Below are 21,906 nucleotides of genomic sequence, written 5' to 3'. Positions count from 1 at the left end.
AGTCAGAGCATTACAGCAATCAGACAGCCACCTGAGCATTAAAGGATAAGATGCGCATATACGCATGCACACACTCACACATGCACACACACGCACACACATGTGCGTGTACACACACACACACACACACACACACACACACACACACATACACATACACATACACACATGCACACACACACACATACACATACACACATGCACACACACACACACATACACATATATCTCATCACATAAACCTTGAGAAAGATGCTCTGGTCATTTACAGCCACATACTGTGCTCATCGACATATTGTCCTGTGTACATGACTCATTCGAAAATACACATCCAAAATGGTGACATCAGGATACAACTTGAAATGAAAACCCAGATTTTTTATATGTTCGTTATTATAAGATTCCCTAAAACAGGTTTGATGTAGCTGTAGTATGATGAATGCTGTGTATAGTCTAGAGGATGCAGTAGAGCCCACAGCAAGACCTGTAAAGCACATTTAAATGTCCATCCCTGTTTATGCCCTTGGTGTTTTTTTGTCAAAGCCGTTTTTGTGATACAAGGCAAATTTTCCCAAAACCAATGACAAACTTTCCCAGAATGGTTGACAAAGAAGTGACTTGCATGCAGAAGTATATAACCAGCTATTTAAGAAGATATGGGAATGATTAGTCAGCATTATCAAAATGACATATACTCGAAGCCAGGCTAGTTTTTAAATTGTAATTGCAATTGCAAAAACCCTTACCTTATTATTATTATTATTATTATTAATTTACATTCATGTAGGCCATATTTTAAAAAGTTAATGCCTGTGACACCTGTGAAGGGCTATGACTTCCAAGGCAACATACGAAATGACCTGAAAATTTAGGGCACTGTGGAACGCCTCCACTTGAATGATTTATGTTCTAAAACAGGCCTCAACCACTTTAGCAGAAACCACTAATCACTTGGCCACAGTATCATATCAATGATTTATGACAAAACAAAATATGTATTATAGTTGCATTCATTTCTATTTGTGCATGACAATATAAAATGCCTGTGATCAGATAATTTGTGTGGCAAGCATTTATACACAACAGACACATGGACATATGCATAAATATAGTAAGTGAAATGAACTATGTCCTTTTTAAAATATACATTTAGCCTAATAATTACTATTAGAGTATAGAGGTATCAAATGCTTCTTAAGCACTATCTGATTACAAATCTTTGGTTCCAATTTCCCTGTCGTCGTCAGTCTAGTTCAAGTTGCCACATATATCATTCATTTAGTTTTAAACAAGTGGGGCACAAGTAGCATCAGTGTGGTTTACCACTTACAAAAATATTGAAAGAGTAGTCAAACAGGGTACATAATTGGGTTAAATCTGTTTTTTTTTTTTTAAAGAAATGAGTAAGCAGGCTACTTTCCAGTGAAACTGAATATTGGTGCAGTGCTCTGTCTACAGCATAATTGGCTAATTGTCTCATAAATAAACCAGCCATCAAAGTAGTTTAGTGCTAAGTTATCACTGGCAAACTTAGCATTCCCACAACTGAGTTTCATCTACACTGTTAAAAAAAAACACCACTTAAAGGGTAATGGTCTTGCTTAAGATGAACAGTTAGTAAATAATGAGGAGTGCTACAGTGCTATTTTCTTCAAACAAATAGATTATTAGCAGATATTTGCTGCTATAATTAGTGGTGATATTTTGATAATATTTAGGGCTTTATAAATAAATCTACAAACACTAAAGATAAGTATAAGTATATGAAGTACTTTACGATTATATAATTATGGGCTAAGGCTTTTTAATTTAAATAGCTTTGTACATTTGTGTGTGCATATATATATATATATATATATATATATATATATATATATACACAGATACACACAAACACACACGCACAAATACCAGCCATTTCTGGTCAAGTACCAATGATATGGGGACCTCCTAAAGGACTTCATAAAATTTTAAAAATAGGTTAATAGTAATCATCATCTTTGTCATTGCATTAAAATCTTAAACTACATCACAAACATTCACACTGACATGTGCCTTAAAGTGGAAAAGACTGGCATCTTACCTGTGATAGCAGTGGTTATTATTAGGAGCAGTAATTGTATCCTCATCCTGATAGTGCAGTGCAATGTGAGAGACCTCTGCCTTTGTGTCAGCTGTCCTTGCAGATTCATCATCTTTCCTCTATGTCTTTTCAGCGCCTCAGAATCATCCCTGTCTTCTTGATGTGTGGTTAAGTCTTGGCTTGTTTTAAAAAGCAAGCGGAATTAATCCCATTGAACAGACAAGTACTGCAAATAAACTGATCAAAAATTGACAGTGAGATCCCCTTGCCTCTATGTGCAATAACCTCTTAGAACTATGGCAGTTAACCGTTTCCTTGTCTTTGCTTGGTAGCTGATGATCGGTTTTTCTCTCTTAAAGTCTTTTTAAGTTTATTTTGAACAGGTGCTACTGAAGTCCATCAGCAACAGAAGACCCTTGGCCTGCTCAGTCATTCCTTCTGTTTCATCAACAAAATAGAGTTTTGTTGGAAGGAAGTGGAATCAGGGCATGGTTTACAGGGTAGCACACACCTTATGTAAACTCCTTAGGTAGGCTGCACACTCTGCAGCACTGTAGCTGAGAGCTGAGAGGATCTTAGAATAACCTGACCTTGTACATTCACTCAAATCCTTCATTTTCATTAAAAAAAACAACAAAGGTTATAGCGTCTCCGGAAGCCTTTTTAGGCGTACATGTGCGAAGTTCGTTTTGTTTTTTGAAGGTTTTGTGTGTGGCTGCAAGTGAATAATTGTTCAGCGACTAATGCTTGCTTCAAGTCTGCCTTGCCATTATCCAAGAACCATTTTACTTCATGCAGACAATCCTGTTGTATAATAACACAATAAAAGTGATTGAGATGATGATTGTGGTGGTGATGATAATCATGGTGAAGATGATGACAGTAATTATGATGGCTGGAATGGTGATGATGTGATGATGATGAAAACCTGAGAGGTGATAAGAAGGAAACCGTAGTTAAGACGAGTATGATCACGATGTGAAAATGTTGAATATGAGGGAGACATGAACCTAACAATGAAGAATAAGATGAGGATGATGATGATGATGATGACAGTGAATGAAAATGATTGAGATGGTTATGAATGAGGCAATTGTAGTGAAGTACACAAAGATGACAATTAAAATGTCAATGTTTATTTTATCAAAGAGATTATTTATGACTACTGCACATTCATATTAGTACATATGTTGCAGTGGACACAAGAAAAACACTTTGCAATTTATATGTACCTTAGAAATATTTTAAAGTATTTTGACCGCTATTCAGAGGGTCTTCGAAGACACACTGCTAAGTAATCTGGACTCTTCTAAGTATTGTTTAATTTATATCACAAGCTAACATTAGGCAGCCGATAAACATCTTGTTAATATGTGCACCAAGAGATCATGATAAAATTTAAAAAAGAATAATTGATATAGTAGTTTTAAAATGAGACCATGGGCTACATTTGCAATGATCAAATGTATTGCCCCCATCTCTGCATAAAGCACAGAGCTGAGTTGCTCATGCCACTAAACAAAAAGTGGAAAATACATTGGTAGAGACAGACTGCTATTCAAGATTAGCTTTGAATGCCCAATTCATATTTCCAGCTGAGTCTGAGCCCCCCAATATTCTTTGCTAATACACCTAGCAGTGTTGTGTTGAAAAGTGTATGAAAAACATTTTTCAGGATCGATGTATGACTGACAGCATTGCCACAGCCGTGACATCTTTTTGAAACGATTCCTCTGATTACATTACCAAGCTGCTTCAGAGTCCCTTTGATCCCGGCATTGAGTGCTCCTTAAGTATATTAAAATATTTAGAGAATGATATGCCAGGTTTTATGTGGAAAACATGCATCAGATTGATACCAGTACAATTAAACTGATAATATTAACTTATCTTGTATCTTAACTTCACTTGTTTGACAACATAGGCGGGAGCAAATGGGAAGGTTTTTTTAGGCTGCCATAGGTCTGCCCAATAACAGGCGTTTCAGACATACACGCACCTTCTGTGACAGGCAGTACAGTCACCTTTTCAAGAATTTGACTTATTAAAATGTGCTGCTTGGTTAAAATGAAAGTTTGAAATGCCTGCTTTATCCCTCCCAGCTATAATCTTGGTCATAGCCAGTGTAACCCCTTGATTCTTGATAACATTCATTCCTTATTTTTTACTCACAATTAAATGCGGGCACTTTTTTTTTTTTTAATCCCTTCATAGCCACAGCTTGTCAAGTTTGTCTGTCACCAATATCAGTGCATTTGTATTGGAAACCATCTGACTGTAAGCCAAAGTTAAGGACAAATGTTGATTGAACACCAAGGTATGACTAGTAAGAGAGAAAGGGAGAGAGAAAGGGATGTGGATTTACCCCAATTACTTAAAAAATCCAGCGTCTAAATGTGTTAAGACTGTGCACTATTGTAAATAATGTTATTGACGGCAGTCATTAACGTCACAGTCTATTTACTTAAGCCCCCACCCAGTTCCAAGCCCTCACGTTTTCTTTATGTGAATTATCTGATGTTAGTTTTAAGATACCACATTGCTTGCCCAGCGATTACACAATTGCACCCCTGCAACGCCTGGGTTACATGTGGATATATATGCGCTGCCAATTTAACATTTATTGTATGGCTGACCTTGCAAACCAGCAAGGGTTTTCCTGCTGATGCTGTAGCCTACAATAGAAGGTTAAAAGGTGGATCATCGAATGATCAATAGTAAAGATCAGTGTCTTGGTGACCAGTGAAATTTAAGGCACAGTAAGTTGAGAGGGAGCATGTGTCAGAGAGCGTGAGAGAGAACACGAAGAATGGAATTCTGTCAATGGAATTTAAACACATGGGTAGGTTTGTGTAGCATGTCACACATCAGCTTGTCGGACACCTAGTTCAAAACTGGCTGAGCTACACTATTTAAAGACGTTAAATTTAGAGTTTTCTAAAACCATTTTTTTTGCAAAAAGATTTTATGTAAACATTTTCCAACTCATTTCCAACATGTTACTTATGAACCAGGCCAGAGTAAACATGGACCAGCTCTCTTAGGGACTGGAGAAATAACAATGTGATGTCAGACTGCAGGGCAGACTGCATTTTCAGTCTGGTCTTTTCCCACCTCTCTGCCTTTCATTGTTTAACTTTTTAAAAAAATATTTCTGTACTGTTTTGGGTTTTAAAGTATAAATCTCTTGCTAAATAAAATGTATGTTTAAAATATAATTCAGCCTTGATTTGGCCACATGCACCCTTTAATTAAATGCAGTGTTTTTTTCCAATACTCCCAATACTCTCTTTTTTTAAATGTGGCTTTTATTTAACATGTCTTGAAGACATACACTCCAATGTGTGTCATTACTTGATTACAGCAGGCATACAGTAATCTAGTTACACAGAACTACCTGATATGGTCCCCAAAGCAAAGTTTGCCTGTGATAATGTATTTATGATAGCTGTAATTGTCGTATTGTGTGTCCATACCAGAACAGCATGTGACTCAGTGTCACTTGTCTAAATCTACCTCTGTCTTTCGCATGGTTCCGTGTTTCTGATTTATTTTTGGATCTATATGATTGGTGTAGTAGCCTTGCCCCAAAGATACACAAATGCACACACAGAAATATTAATAAAGAAAATCTTGGGAATCTGAAAATATTAACAAGCTAAGAAGCGATTTCCAATTTTCCTCATCACTAAAATGTTATACATGAATATATAATGTAGTTTTTTTTCTAGAGGAAGGAAGAGTGATGTTTTGTAACAAACAAGTTTAGATCTTTAGATACAGAATGAGAAAATGAATGCAAATCCTTTTATGGCCAGTAAGTATGACTGCCCCTAGCTTCCAAGCTGACAAGATAACACTTGTCTAATTCAATGACTGGGCAGTGGAACATTTTTGAGTTACAGATTGTCTGTGAAGGTAATTTGATTTCCATTACAGCAGATGGTATTAAACCTTAGTGGTTTGATATGAATGTAATTGCTGAAGGATGTCTTGCCCCCTCCCCCTCAAGGAATAGCAGGCTACTGTGCTTCGGTCACAGTTTAAAGAAATATACTCATTTGAATTTTTCCTCCTTGTTGACTACCTGTATTAAAAATCCACACAAGCTCACGGGTCAGTTGCTGGCAGCTCTTGTTTCAGTATGCTTATAAGTGAAGTACTAACAGTATTTCTCCATTCCTGTGTAGTTACTGACACAGTAATGTGCCATTTTTCATAATCCTACAAACTTTATTTGTTACACAGGAGTCATGAAATTTACTAAAATGGCTGTTCTCTCCATCAAATGTCAACAGACTTACTGCCAGTAAGTGTAGTCTTGAAGAGGTGGCTTCAGAGAGAGGGAATAGAGGAATGGAACATAGGTTAAGGAGGGGAGGCACTGTGCTATAATGCAACCCCCCAAGGCAGTTGATATTGCTTATTTTAAGCATTTTTATTTGGCTAGTGCTTGCGCTAGTGCCTGTCACTGACTTAATTTTCTCCTGACAATCTCCAGCATGGTATTTTTACAGTTTGATGTCAGGATACCATAGTGCATTTGCTATTTCTCTTTTAAATTGTGATGTAGATAAATATGACACGTGTATGAAATCTTGCCACTAGTGGGTGATATTGGGCCAAGGCTCTGGTACTGAACGGAGTGCACAGGCCAAAAATGGATATATCATGATTATAGTGATAGTATGTATTATTAATGCTTTGGTCTTAATTTGTCTTTGCTAAAAATACACATTTTGTTAAAAAAAAAGAAGTGCATTCTTTTTTTTAAGTTGATGCCGAAGTGCTTTTCTGCTTTTTCTTTTTATTTGTTGCATTGAATGATAGATAGCCTGTCATCAGTTGCTCAAGTGAGGTCAGATTTACTGTAGTGTTATCAGGAGAAAAATAGAAGGACCCAATTCATGTTTGCAATTTTACAGTAAAAGTATATCACCTGACTTATGCTCCTATTGTCAATATGCTTTTGTATGGATTGAGTAATTTGTGGTGGTCCAAAGAAGGCAAAAATAGATTACCATAGATCTTATTTAGTCAGAGTGGGTTTGGCTCGCTATTGTTATTACTGAAAAGGGCTTCAACCTCAAGGAGACTGTTGCTATTTTTCTTTCAGAAGTTCTGAAAAGGTCATATTCAAGGACCATGCAAACAGTTTGACAAATCATTGCTATAGAAAAGGTGTGGATATCTGTCTCTCCCCCTTATCTCATCCACTGGGATGCATACTTTCCCATACTTATTGAGGAGAGGTAGCAGTTATTGCTTATTTCAGAAACAGGCCATTTTAGTCTCAGCCCTCACTTCATGGAGATCAACCTACATACATACACTGTTGATAAATGTGCAAACAAGGAATTAAGTTTCTGTATTTCCTATATCAGTAGAAATGACAGAAGGTGGGAACACATAAACTTAGCATTCCTAAAGGTGGGGATTTACTGCACTTCAAGCCAAAGAGTCAGCAGAGACTCTGTGCTGTTCACAAGACTCCTAATCCCTCCTACTCAGTGACTATTGTGTGCAAAGAAAACAAAACAAGCAATGACGAATGTCTATGTATCTAATTTACAATTTTTTCACTTTTGCTTGATATGCAAGATGATTATTTCATTGGTATTGATTTTAATTAAATATTATTTATGTAAACCACCACACTGATGAAGGATTTACTTTATGCATGTATTTTATCTCACAACAACCACAACACTGCGATTCAATAGTCACACTGAATGTTTTAAGGCCTTTAAAAGTATCTGGTTGTCCAGTACTTAATCAGGTGTTAATTCTCATTTAAATAAGCGGTCGTGTGCATATATGTGTTTGTATGTGCGTGAGTGCATGCTTGTGTGTGATGTTCAATATTTCTTTAGTGTACTTCAAATTCATATGTTTGATTGTATTACGTCCCATTTATCTAAAATTTGAATAGAAAGAAAATACTTTGAAAAAGCAACCCAGAATGGCAGCAGATCTGGACTCTCTAGTATAGGCCTATAATGGGAGCTGTTTCTGACTTTGAAAGTTTGCTGAGAGTACTAAAATCATGCCAGTAAGCCCAAAGTCATTATTGAAATATTATCGACAGAGTAAATGTTTCCATGTTTAATGCACTTAAAGTATAACCTACCTACTGTGGTCCAAATCAAATATCTGCATGATTATTAATTTTTGTTAAACCTTTGATGTCTCTTATCACGTACTTATCACGTATCACTTTCTTGGGTTCTCCTGCACTGTGATGTTATACGTCAGTATGAAATACAGGTATTGGCACCATAACACATATTACTGATAAAATATAAGATGTATATATAGGTAGTCAACGTCTAGAAGATGTAATTTGCTTCAGATTTTCTATTAAAATCAACAAAGAAAATCAAAGAAAAAAAAACATGTTTGCGCAACGATTTTAATGGCTTAATGACGTCAGTATGGCAGAAGTGAATGATAAGGTCATTTTGACAGCTGCACCATGTGTTTGCTGCAGTCAGCTGGCAGGCTGTCTATCCAGACACAAGCACTGTGTCCTTCGCCAATTGTCCTGAATGGATTCAACCATCAACCTGTTGGTTCTTATACTGCGATGTAGCCCTTCCTCATTCCTTGGGCATTCTCGTTCCACACGCTTGTCCCAACAATACAGAGCTTTCATTCCATGTTTATTTTCCTGAGGTCAATAATGTAATTAGATGTAATAATTAATCATAATTTGTTCCTGCCTCTCCACTTAAAAGAGAGCGTAATCAAACGATAAATTTGCAGCAACACCCATTTCAGTGTGTCCTGGACGTTATCGGTAGCTACTTGTAGTTTGACTTGACAGCTAATGCGTAATTTGTACTGTTTACAATGTTATAGATGGTGGCGGTTTGCCAGATATCAACTCCAGGAGTGTCCAGACACTGAACGCTTAAAGGCAAATGTAATTGTGCCAAGTCACAACTGCAGAAAAGTGCTGAATAAGAAATCCCTTCATTGTTGCAAGAGGAAAAACTGGAGCAAGATTTCACTGATGGTCACCCGCAAGATTTTTTAAAACTGGAGTATGCTGCTTGTAAACGCCTCTCAATAATAGCACACTACGACTTGCCAAATTTCATTTTGTTTAAGTTTTTAACAAACAGCAGCTTTTAACGTTTGTCAAAAGATAACAACTAATACCTGATACATACCGCGCTGATCAGACGTTTTTTCATCATTCTGACATAACATGTAAGTTATTGATTAGGCCTACTGAATGATCGGGACATTGTCAGGGCATTATTCAAAAATGTGTAGACATGGGCTTTAAATTATTGTTAAATTAAAATGAGATATACAAATGGAAAGCAGGTTAAACGTCAGTTTTTTAAACTTGGCATCATGTGTGAAATAACAATTAAGGTGACAGATTTTTCCACATTACTAATCAGTTCGATTTTTATTTCTTCTTCAAACATCACAACCAACCTTGGGATTATATTTTTACCCAACCATGTAATTTAACCTGTTCATATCTGATTTTTTAAAAATCTGTTCATGTTCAGAAAGAGGGTAGATTCTCACACTAAACGGTCAGAATGCAAAAAGACGTACGTGCCTATTAAGACATGCAATTTACGGGAGAGTCTGTATATACTTGAATCTAGACAAAGAGTGATAACACTCAACTGGCGTCACACTGATAAATCATACCGCAAGATCATTGATTAACAGTAAGATCTACTTCTCGGTATTCTGTAGAAATTGTTTTGAAACCTATTGCCAGAGGTATCCCGCTGTGCTGCTGTTTTTGATAAGCTAAGCGATGTGCCGGAGTCCTGGTCAATAAACAATTACTCTCGGAGCATGTTGTAGGTTTTAAATTTGGAGTGTGGATCTAAATTCTATCTATTCTATCTGAATACTATTAAATATAATCAGAAAAGAAATAAAGGGGTGAATGTTCTCTGAATTATTTGTGACCTTTTGGCTAGCAGTGTGTTCAGGACTCCGGTACGGAATGGATACCACTCAAGTATACATATCCTCATCCAGGAGACCTGAAGTATTTATGTATTTATTTTTTATATTAGTACTGGCAGTATAGGTAGTTGTAATAGAAGTAGCAGCGGTATTAGTGTTATTATTTTAACATTCTTGATGAAGTATGGTAGTTTACTTTTTGTTTACTATTCTATGCTATGATGAAAATTTGTTCTTGAAATGCAGAATTTTAATATTTAAATCCGCACATAATTTTTCCCACTTTTAACTTTACTGTCATTTACTATGTATCAAGAGGTTGTAGTTTTTTTTTTTATCAAAAAGTATTGTCTTGATAGCAGCTTTTATGCCTGATAGAGGTAGTATGTGCTGGAAGAGAGGGTATCTGAGAGAGAGAGATGAGGAGGTGAATACCATGAAGTAATAAAGACAGTGTGTCTACGTCGTCATCATCATCATCATCATACCACGTGCATCACGTTCAGAACCTTGGTTGTGGCATAGAGGACCGGCCCCATCATACCTCTAATCAATCTTCAAACCCCCCTGCAACCTTGGGGCAACTGACTGTCCCCACCCGTTCCCCCCAGCCATGATGCCTGTCTGTCAACTGTCTATTTGCACCTCTTAATCACAGATAGTAATGGGATCTTATACAAAAATGTGTACATTGAAATGCAAGGTAAAGAAGAGCAAAAAATGAAATCGTTGATAGATATCATACATGCCCAGCAGATGGCAATAGTGCACTACTAACCTTGGGATGAGTTTTAGGTAGTAAATATCAATCTCAATGGTCTCAGTAGTTAGACAGATGATGCAAAGAGGTGCATGAGCACTTTCTGTACAGATGGACAGAACATATCTTTTCTGAGATGTTATTCTCAGCATCATAAAAACAGCATAGCACCAGATGTGATGGCATCTCCAGTAAAAGATAGACATAAATCCATCCCATTTAGAGTCTAAACTACACATCAATCAACCAATCAATTTTCTTTTACCAAGGTGTCCCAGGGCATTGTGCAGAGTTAAAGTGAAATATCAAATACAAAGCCAAGGCACAACTGCAATCACTTAACATGCAATCACTTTGGAATAGCAATTAAGAAGGAATGTTTTCACTTGGGTTTCAAAACATTTGCTTCACTGAAAGATTTCCAGCCTATACTTAGGTGTCACAATCATTTTCCTCATCTTCTATAGATTTTTTTATTAATTTAATCATAACCAATTATTTGTGCTGGCTTCATTAAATGATGCTTCCTTTGAAATGTACTACACAAAGCCTCACAACGTGAGTGACACTGGCAGAGCTATAGAGTTTTACAGCAAGGGCGCTGGATTAAATGTTCTGTTTGAGACTGTAGTGAGACAATGTGGTTTATTGTACTCTTGGGGATTGTACCTTTCAATAGTATTTCAATCCCTCTACCAAAAACAATCCATCTGTGCAAATGGGTTATAGAATAAGTATTGGACGTAACCCTCGACTAAGGCATCTGCTAAGCAAATATCTAATACAAGAATAATAGCACAAGAGGTTTAAGTTGAAAATAATTTTTTAGTTTGCCTTTTTGTCTGTGCATCTTCAGTCATCAGTCATCAGTCATTCTGATTGTTTATACACGTGTATATATATTTCCTTCAAATGCTCTGGTATGCACTTACTGTATGCACTTTTGTAAGTCGCTTTGGATAAAAGCGTCTGCTAAATAAATAAATGTAAATGTAAATGTACGAGTACAGAACAACAGCATCCCCTCTTGTTGATAATTCTTCTCCCTTTGCCCCCTGGCCCTCTGGCCTGCTCAAGAGCCTTGGTGCATTTCATGCCCTATGCTGAACCATCCATGTAGCCATGAAATGGGTGCATCCCCTGAGTATATCACATCAAAACGCAGAAGCTCAAACAACAAGAGAGCGGTTCCTCAATGGTCTCTTTTTGTGTCTGACTGTATTTTAGTTGACTTGAGTAAGCACGACACAATAGCTCAGGTTCCCATGCCATTCACCCGTTTCCCGTAAAAAAAAAAAATATATCAGGTCAGTCCATTTCCAGTCTTGGCATAGTAATACTTCTTCTCATCTAATGCACATGAATGGGTATATACAGTGTGGAATATGCAGTTCATGAAATCGATATAACACAGAGGCACATTGGAGCCACATTCAATCACATTTGACTCACAATAAAATACAAATGTTATGTTTAATCTTCACAAGCACAATTTGGCGAGTTCATCAATCAGAAAAATTTGTTTTAATTTTGGTTTCATTTAGTTAATAATCATAAACTATAAAACTGAATGGGATGACTGTTTTTACTTGCCTTGGGACAGAATTTTGTTCCTCTGTTGCTTTGTCTACTGGAAACATGAGGGTAATTTAACCATTGTAACTTAACACAGGCCTAATTCTCTCAGGGCTGTAAGAGAAGGGAAAACATTGATCATCTTGAAAGGCATTGTGAATTAAAGGTTACAGTGTTTGCATGATGTGTAAGGGGTATATGCTGTCCTGGTCTTTCTTCCTATCAGGAGCCTGGGTTTCCATTAAGGAACATCGTAATTTCACACTCGCTGGCATTTTTTCGTATGACAGACATGTGAATGACTCTGAAGGAAAGGACACTTTGCACCTCACCGTGGGACGTGAATGGCCTGTTTGTCTCAGGGTGGGGGGTGGGTACACATAGCCCAACTGATTGAAATCTTCCTCAAGATTTGGCCTTAACTGGAGGCCTCCACAGAATGTTCAACACTGACCCCAAAACTGCAGAGGTCAGTGTCTCGTAAGAGGGTCATTTTGACTCCTACAGTTACGGAAAGCTTTCAGTTTCTGCCTGCTTATAATAACATTAACTGAGTGCATTCTTTTCATTTTGCCACCTAAAATAGCGACCAATTGCCTGAGATTTGTAAGATAAGTTTAAATTTAACTCCTGTATTTTTGATCTAAGTGTTTACTGGGTAATTACAGCAGTACAAAGTGATTAGACCAAAGCAAATAAATTCAATTTGCCATTCAATTCAATGTTTACCAGTTGAATTGATTCCTTAACATAGCTCTGACAATCGATTTACTGAACAGATTTCAAATTTGTCAGAGCTGGTAACAAAAGATATTTGTCCAACCTAAAATTTTGCTGTTGATGGTTACCCTCAATTTGTAACATGCTCATTGGTGTGGTATGTGTGATGAGATGAATAATGAAAATAGATCATTTGTGGTGTTTAATACAAATCTGTAGCATTATACTTAAATTATATATTCTTCAGTTCAAACTTTAACACCAGTACAGGACGCAGTGTCTTTTGCAGTGAAGCATTATCTTGCTTCATTCATGCAGTTTTCTTGTGTTTATTCCAGACTAATTCCTCAGTCAGTCTATTGTGGATATGGGTAGTGGCTTCATACATACTATCAAATATACTGCTCCAAATACCCTACTCCAAATGCTCAATGGTGCGATTCCCTAAAGTGTGCTGTATTAAAAGGAAATTACTTTAATAGGCTGATTGGTGAAACATTTCAGGCTCAATTTAGATGTTTATGGTATAATGCCATGGCTTTTAAATGTTGGGGTAATTAGCATGATAAAGATGAATTACAACATGGAAACTGATTTGCCGATTGTTTTTTTTTTTTTTTGTAATTGTGATTTAAGCTATCTGTGCCTGCTTTGGAGAGGAACATTGCTGTGAATTGAGTGTGATAATGTAATGCAATTAGTGCAATAGTATTTCCTCAGCTGCTGTAATTACTAAATTGCTATGTTTCATTTTGGGATTGTATTTTATTTTAAATTCTCTGGAAAAGACTTTTTTCGCTGCTTGATTACTCTGATTGCATCTTCCCTTCTCATGTGTTAGAATTGTGCTTTAAGGAAACATAGGAGAGAGACCGTGAATCCTACGGTGTTGAGTTTTGATGTCGGTTTCTTTGTTATGTTGTGATCAACCACTTGAGTTCATCATCTTCTATGTAAAGTTTTATTGTGTGATGCATGCTGTCCAAAACAAACTGTCTGTATTACAGCTCTCCGGGGGACACAGTGTAGCTCTTTACAGTGGAGTGCCATTTCGAAAATGATCTTGATTATTTTCGGAAAGGAGTAGGGGGAAAGGAAAAATGGCTCCCACTTGATGTAATTGGGCATTGTGTTCAGGCGAGACCTTAATATTTAATATAATTAGATTTGACTGTCTCAAACTAAAATTAGATAAATTATTTACAGTCTAGAAGACATCCATAGTTTATATGCTTATTTCTGTAACAGTAATTGCCAGTCAGTCCAACAAGAGAGGCCTGGTTGGATAGACCATACGATTAAGAGCATCGGAACGCATTTAGTTCTACAATATCAACATTGTACCAAGAAAAGACTGGAAATGTTATTCAACCAAACAACGTCATTATCACGCTGACCGGTTTTGTGTGAAAAATCCGTAAATGAATAGACACTTTAGATGATTATATAGCAAACGAAATGCATCTTGCATGGCAAATCTGCACTGCACGATCAACAAAATGTGGACATTGATCTCGGAGGTGGCTCTGCCCCCTCATGAAGGTCTCATGCTCTTTTGGTTACCAAGACGGACTGTTCCAGCAATAATCGTCTGTGAAAAACAAGTTAGAGATGCTTGGATGACCTGATAAAGTGCCAGTAACGAGAAAAAAATACCCACCATAAAAAATTGGGCATGTTTTCGAGGCCAGTGTGTGAAAACATGGAAAACTCGTGTTCTGTACAGTTTAATCTGTTTATTAAAATAATTTTGTTTCTATAATGTACTTTTTCTAAAGTTGATCCCACATTTGCACCCATGGAATAGCACTAACATGGTAGCATTTACTGTGTTTCCTTGAAAGAGTCTAAGTTATGTTTATATTATATATCAGTATAATGCATGTATAATAACAAGATGTTTGATGAAAGGAAATATATTCAGACAGTTAATGACAGACTGTTACATTATTATTGTTGTTGTTATTGTATGTTTACCAGAGTCTCAATTTAAACAAAAAATCAAAAAAGATGTTTCAAAAAGCTCTTTCCAGGACTTCATTCCATCGTGGCAATGGTTTCCACAGTGGCATTACGTTTAAAGCAATGTTTTGGTATATAATGTCTGATAATTTAGTATCTGTGCAACTAATTCCCAAACCTGATTGAATGCACTTCTGTAAGTTACTCTAGATAAGAACTGCCAAATGTATTAATTTAACATGTGAAAATATTAATTCCTTGGAGACACCTGGGAACATGGAGCTGTGTTAGCTGTTTTGCTCATTTAGCTGCTATGCTCTCCATGTTAGCCTGGACACTGGAAGGAATGAATGACAAGTTCTTTTCTATGTTCTGCAGTTTTTCAGAACACACGAGCCACTGCTACCGAACAAAAATACTCCCAGAATCAGCTGAATGAAGGACACATCTTAAATCTTTTCAAGTCTGAAAACTAACAGTGAATTATACAAACTGCAAGAAGATGTCTGATGCTCAGTTTGAAGTGAACATGGTTAACATTTGATGAACCAATTTAGGATAATGCAGTCTACTTATTGTGAAGTCTGAGAAATGTTCACATTTTCTGTGGATAGGCGTGTGCTTCACTCTACAGCTCTTGGAGATCTCTACCAGAGTTATCAGCATTGCCTAAGAACGGACAGAAGGAGGGTGATCTTTTACTGCAGTAAGCAAATGGGTCCAGCTGATTTACTACAACTGTTTCCACCTCCACTGGTTGCTGATTAAAGTCATAAAAATTACAAAATGCACTTTCACCTTGAAGGTCTCTGAATGCCTCTTGTGTGCTGGGGCAGGCTGAAGCCACAGACCATGTACAGTTTTATAAGCCCTTGGGGCGAATACTTGGCCACATCGCTTTGCCACTGCAAGAGGCTGGAGACAGCCTGTATATTACAGGCCGCTCAGGAGAAACTGAGTCGTGCTGTTGTCGTTGCTGTTTCATAGCAACACGTTGTTGTCCTCGTCGCTTCATTATATTGTAGTTACTAATATTTCACAACATGTTCTTATTGTTATAGCTATTGATGTTGTTGTGTCACAATTTTGCTGTTGTGGCTTCATAACAATTTCGTAACACATTTAATGGTATAAAATGACTGACAAACCACTTACTGAGAGGAGAAAATTGGAAAACCTTAATGAGCTCCAAGTTACAAGGGATTTGTTTGGTGAAACAGAGGTAAAACTAAAAGCAACATTTCACACACTGTTTGCAAATGATGTGTTTTCATCCACCATTTCTGTATCAAATATCCATTTCATAATTCGGATTATTGAGAATTCACAGACCAAGGTGGTATAAAAAATGAGAAAAAAGACAGCATAGTCTCTCCCATGACTCCCATCCCTAACATGAGAACTCAAGTCTGCTTAATTTGTATGGGAATTTCACTTCTCCCACTCAATTCGATTATCTGTCCTACTAATATTTGTGTTTCACTCTTTTACCGAAACCTCCGCACTGGACAGACTGCGTGGGCAGTGTGATTGACAGTAGAACTGAAGGGGGGGCTTTGGATGAGCATTTTGATTCGACTCAATGGAAGGGGGGTGGGTCCAGTTTAAAAGTTGCTGAAACATTAGGGCTAATTGGGAGAAAAAGAGGGAGCAAAATCAATGTTTAAGCTTTCCAGTACATTTGGTTTTCCAGCTGCACTGGTGTAATGGAACACTTGTTCTCCAGATTAAAGGTGTTTTTAAAGAGAGTCCCAGCAGTAGACAGTGCATAGAATTATATACACATATAATTGTACGTTAAGTCTCATTTAAATAGACAGTCATATGTATATATGTGTTTGTGTATGTGTGTGTGTTTCTGCTGCTCATACTCTTTGGCCTCGAACAATCTAGTGTTTTCTGAGAACAAAGCCTAACGTGGAAAATCTTATTCATGAGAGGAAAGATGTGGTGCCAGTATGAAGCAATTCATGCTGTATAATTACACTGTTGGGATTCTCACACTAAATAGTCCATGAAAACTGAAGGTGTGCATGTTACAGTTGTGAGTAACCTTTCATTCTGAATTTTCAATACCCACTTCAAATGAACTCATTCATATTTATTGATCTAATGTTGCCGACAATATTCTCAGTAAGAATTTTTACCTCTAAGAACGTCTATATTTATAAACGTGTATGTATAACATTCTGTTGTGTTCATTCAAAAGTAGGCCCATGTACTTTATGTATTGCTGTATTTATGCACCTCTAATACCTCAAGTACTGTGTCAGGAGTATTGTGACTTAATTAATGTTAATTGGATAAGAATTGCAAATATGATCTTTATATGACAAAGACTTCTCTACAGAATGCGACTTAATGGACTGTTCCTCCCGAATCATCTGGAATGATCACATTCAGAATAATTCCTTCTTCTGAATATTTTAATCCAAAAATGTTGTTTGTGTGAGTTTATGTACTGTATTAGACGTTTAAAAAATGTAATATCTAATAACAGAACGGGCCGCATGTAAATGTGGCCAGTGATGGACTGTGCCACTTTGCCAAGCAGGCTTTAATCAATGGTTAAAAAAAGAGTTGTCTCAGATTTACTGTTTTGTTATTTTCAACAAAATGATTTCTAGCATTTTTAGCAAGTCAGAACTGTCGCTGTGCAGAATTTGTCTAATTTGTACATTGTGTGTATCTTTCCTACAAACAGATACTGGCCAGAACCCAGCATAAGCGTCACGGCAGTAAATAAATGACACAAAGACGTCGGACTCATTATTTGAGAATTTTCATAACATCATGTGAAGAGTGCAGTTAGGAGTCTGAAACATGAATGTTAGAAACTGAAACGCTTCATTTGCTGACCCTCATATAACTGACACCATGTGATTTCTTGCCTATTTGATCACATTTTGATGACATTTTCGACAAAAAGAAAAAAAAGAAGCCTCGCTGGATGATTCCTAAAGGAACCTTCAGTGTAATATAATGTGAGCAATGCATTTCTAACACATTTGAAGGCCACGTTTAGCCTGAGAGAGGACTTTGGTGATAAAATAATGCCTTAAACCAGTGGTGGTAAATTATCTTAGCTCAATGAGGTTGCTAAAACCTCAGGTCACACTACCCAGAATGCTTAGCAGTGCCATTGCCCCAGTCTGTCTAACTGTGGTGTCTCAGGGTTCGCTTGCAGTCTGTCTGTCAGCTAGTCTGGTAAATCATGCATATGCTTAGAGACAGATGCTCACTTTTTACAGATTTGCACTGAAGTTGAGCAGACAGATGCTCACTTTTTACAGATTTGCACTGAAGTTGAGCAGACAGGTGCTCACTTTTTACAGATTTGCACTGAAGTTGAGCAGACAGATGCTCACTTTTTACAGATTTGCACTGAAGTTGAGCAGACTCGCCACTTGCCGCTCAACCTTGATGAGTTTTGTTACTTGCTGTTCCCAATGATGTCCAACGTTTGGCCAGCAGGTACTGTGCATTTGTACACCAAATCTTGCGGCACAGTTTCCTCATTTCCTTTTTTATTATATGCAAAAAACGCATTTAGGATATGACTAAAGTCAAAAGACACCTTACACACAAAGGGGTAAAGAGATTCCCCAAATTATCTCCTGGACCTAATTATTGGAAATTAGTCTTTCGATCCCATTCTGTGTTATTGCTTACTTGGGGGTTATTATGTGACAAGCAACATGAGTGAAGCTCCATCTTAATGTCATATATCCGTAAGCCAACCCCAGCTGCCCTCCAACGCTCCTCTTGTTTGTCACCCATAAGGTTGCATATGAACAAACAGTGACAGAAGAAAGTTCTGGAAGAACATATGGTCGATCAAATGATCCTCTTTTCATGGGTTGGTCTCACAGATTGATTTAGTGAAACAAATTGGTATAGCATCTGAAATTGGTGAAGGAGGCAGAGGGTGGGGGTGTTACTTTCATCTCCATTAAACACAACTCTTTCTTTCTGTCTTTTTCAAAAGAAGCTGCTCTAACTGATTATGGGGTAAAAACAGCCAGTCTATCACATGCTGTTGGGTACCAAAGAGAGCCTTGTTAGGAAGGTCTCCTGCTCTGCTCTCTATGCGGGTAACGCAGACATGTTAACCTGTTTGTCTCCGGAAAACTGATTTCAGCAATCTTCATTAACTTTAAAACACACACAATATAGCTTATATGGTTATTGAAACTCTTGATTATTTCATATAACTTGCATGAAAATTTGAAAATGTTATTCTTTGAATCACTTTCTCTTATTGGGCATTTTATGGTATTTGATGTAAAACCATTACATAATTATGCAATTACCTCTGGTGAACAAGTTTTCTTCCTTAAAAATTGAACTTTGGATTGGATTGTTGGATTTTTTCCTCACTTTTTGTGACAAAGTATATATGATTGAATTACATAGTGTACTGTAGCTTTGTATTGTGTGTAGTGATGATTTGTTTTGCATTACACATTTCTTGTTTTGTATTGCATGACTTTTAAAATAGGGTTTCTGTGATAATATGCAATCATAGAATAACTGATTGGACTGGACTTGATTGGACTGTATACTCGATATATTGTAAGAATATTTCACATAACAATAGTATGTATAACAGTAAGAAATTGAATTGTAGTCCAGGTTTAACAGCATTTGTTATTCTTCTCTGCAATTCATATATATTAAAAGGTAAATTGTAAAAATTATTTAATGCAAATTCACACATTTAAAATATTGAAAGATTTAGATCTAAAGTAAAGCTGAATATAATTTTCATGAAACTATGCTGAGTTGAAATTCTATGATTATATATATATTTATAATTTATAAGCATAGTTTCATGATGTTTTAACATTGCATTGGAAATTATAGCAAAATCACTTTTAAAAATGCAACCACTCTTGCATATTAATGTGAATGAAAGTTAAGGGCAGATTCTGACTGAATCTAGGCCATAGATTTGGTAAATGGGAAAACCTACTTGGTCTGCAGATGTGATTCTTTCAGATGTAAAAATGAAGTACTGTATGTATGAGGTAATTTGGCCATCATGCATTAAAACTTTTATTGTAGGACTATACCAAGCTGCTGTGTTAGTATTAAGGCTGTAAACAGCACATAACGCAGGAGGAAGGCCTAATGGTCATTGCAACACTACGGAGTGTGTATGACAGTCAGAAGAAATTTCGTTCTGATGAGGCTCTCATCAGTATTTGTCATCAGAGCTGTTTTTTTTTATCTCAAAATGTTGTGCTTAATAAGTTGCCTTTATAAGATCTCCAAAACTATACTGATACATAATAGGAAACTGCATGATGTTGTTCATATTTGCCCACCAGAACTGATCAGAAAGTATCCATTTGTGGAAAAGAAATTTATATATGATGCTTGAAATTGTTTGAAATGCCTATTAAATTAATTAGGATTTTTGTAAATTATTTAAAATGTGTGTTGAGGTTGCTTGTCTTTAGCATTAAATTCAGCATGATGTCTCTTAAAGTATTGCAAGAAAGTTATGAAACTTGACTGAAATACATATTACATTCAGTAGGATTTTTGTGAATTTTCAGAGGTTGAAATGTGAAATGATAATCAATTCCCATTTTTTATTAATAAAAATATTTAATTTCAAAGTGACAGTGACAGTGGAGCTGTGCTGTGTCTTGCTCCTTGTTCAGGGCTGTGTGCTTGGGTTGACTGGGCTGGGAGAATAAGTGTTCCCTGTCTAAGGAGATGCCCCTGGAGGTGTGCTATATAAATCCAGGGGCCTGAGGCTCTGTTACTCTGCTAATGGAACTCTCTCTTTGATCTGAGGTTAACCTCCCTTAGCTCTATCCAGACTGTCACATCTAGGTGTCAATCAAAAATCACCCCCCCCCCCCCAACACCCACAACATGAAACCCTGAACATGCACATATTTTCAGTTATTACACACCTTTCATTTTAGGTAAGTGGTGTGGGTGGTATCATTTTACTTACCAGTAATTTTTGAAATGTGACTGACTTTAACTCGTCACATTCTCATGTGTGTGAAAAACACTACGCTGTTCCTCATAAATTCCACGGACGCAGCATAAGCGGCATACAAAGATAACGAGTTGGAAATGCTGATGAGCGGAGGTCACGGACCTGCTTTGAGGAGGACCAGCGTTCCTTAAATGTGACTGGAGCATTGGCCATTGCCCAGCATCCAGTGGTGTATGCCCTAAACTGGGCAGGGCCAATGGTGCAGGGGTGGCGTCTGTCACCACCGAGGACAGCCACGGCTCATTAAAGATGAAACTCCGCTGTCCCTGCTCGGGGGGTGTCTGCCCGGTTCGACCTCCCCCTCGGGTCTTGACCTCCGCACACTCCCACATGTCCACCCATAAGTCTGCAGGGTGGGGAGATAAAAGAGACCAGCGAGAGCCGTGTGGTATGAAAGGGCCAACAGTGTGGATGTTTTTTGTCTTTGGCCCCAGCACGTGTTTCCAGCTCTGTGATCACATGCTCCACATAACATAAGCTCTCAGAGGTCATTTTGTACCCTGGTTTGCAGTGGCAACAATTATCAAGGGGTGTGATAAGGATGTAGACTAATCGTCAATAGGTATATTATTTTAAAATGGATGTTTTCAATGGAAGTTAAGAATGAAAATATAAGACTGTGTTCTGTTTGGTATGTTGATTTTATGCATGGTAAATGAGAATCTATGATGCACAATATGGTGAAATCACCAGCAATGTTACCCATTTGAAAACATTATAAACAGCTCTGAAAAGATTATTGTCATAAAAAAGGTCATTTATTTTCTCTCAGAAGTAAATGCTGATCTCTTGTTGGGATCACTTTAGAAGAACTACCAGGAAAATTAAGTGAGCTGC

Source organism: Megalops cyprinoides, chromosome 7 (assembly GCF_013368585.1).
Source record: "Megalops cyprinoides isolate fMegCyp1 chromosome 7, fMegCyp1.pri, whole genome shotgun sequence".
Taxonomy (NCBI): Eukaryota; Metazoa; Chordata; class Actinopteri; order Elopiformes; family Megalopidae; genus Megalops; species Megalops cyprinoides.
The sequence above is the reverse complement of the archived record's forward strand: the minus strand, read 5'-3'. Positions refer to the sequence as shown.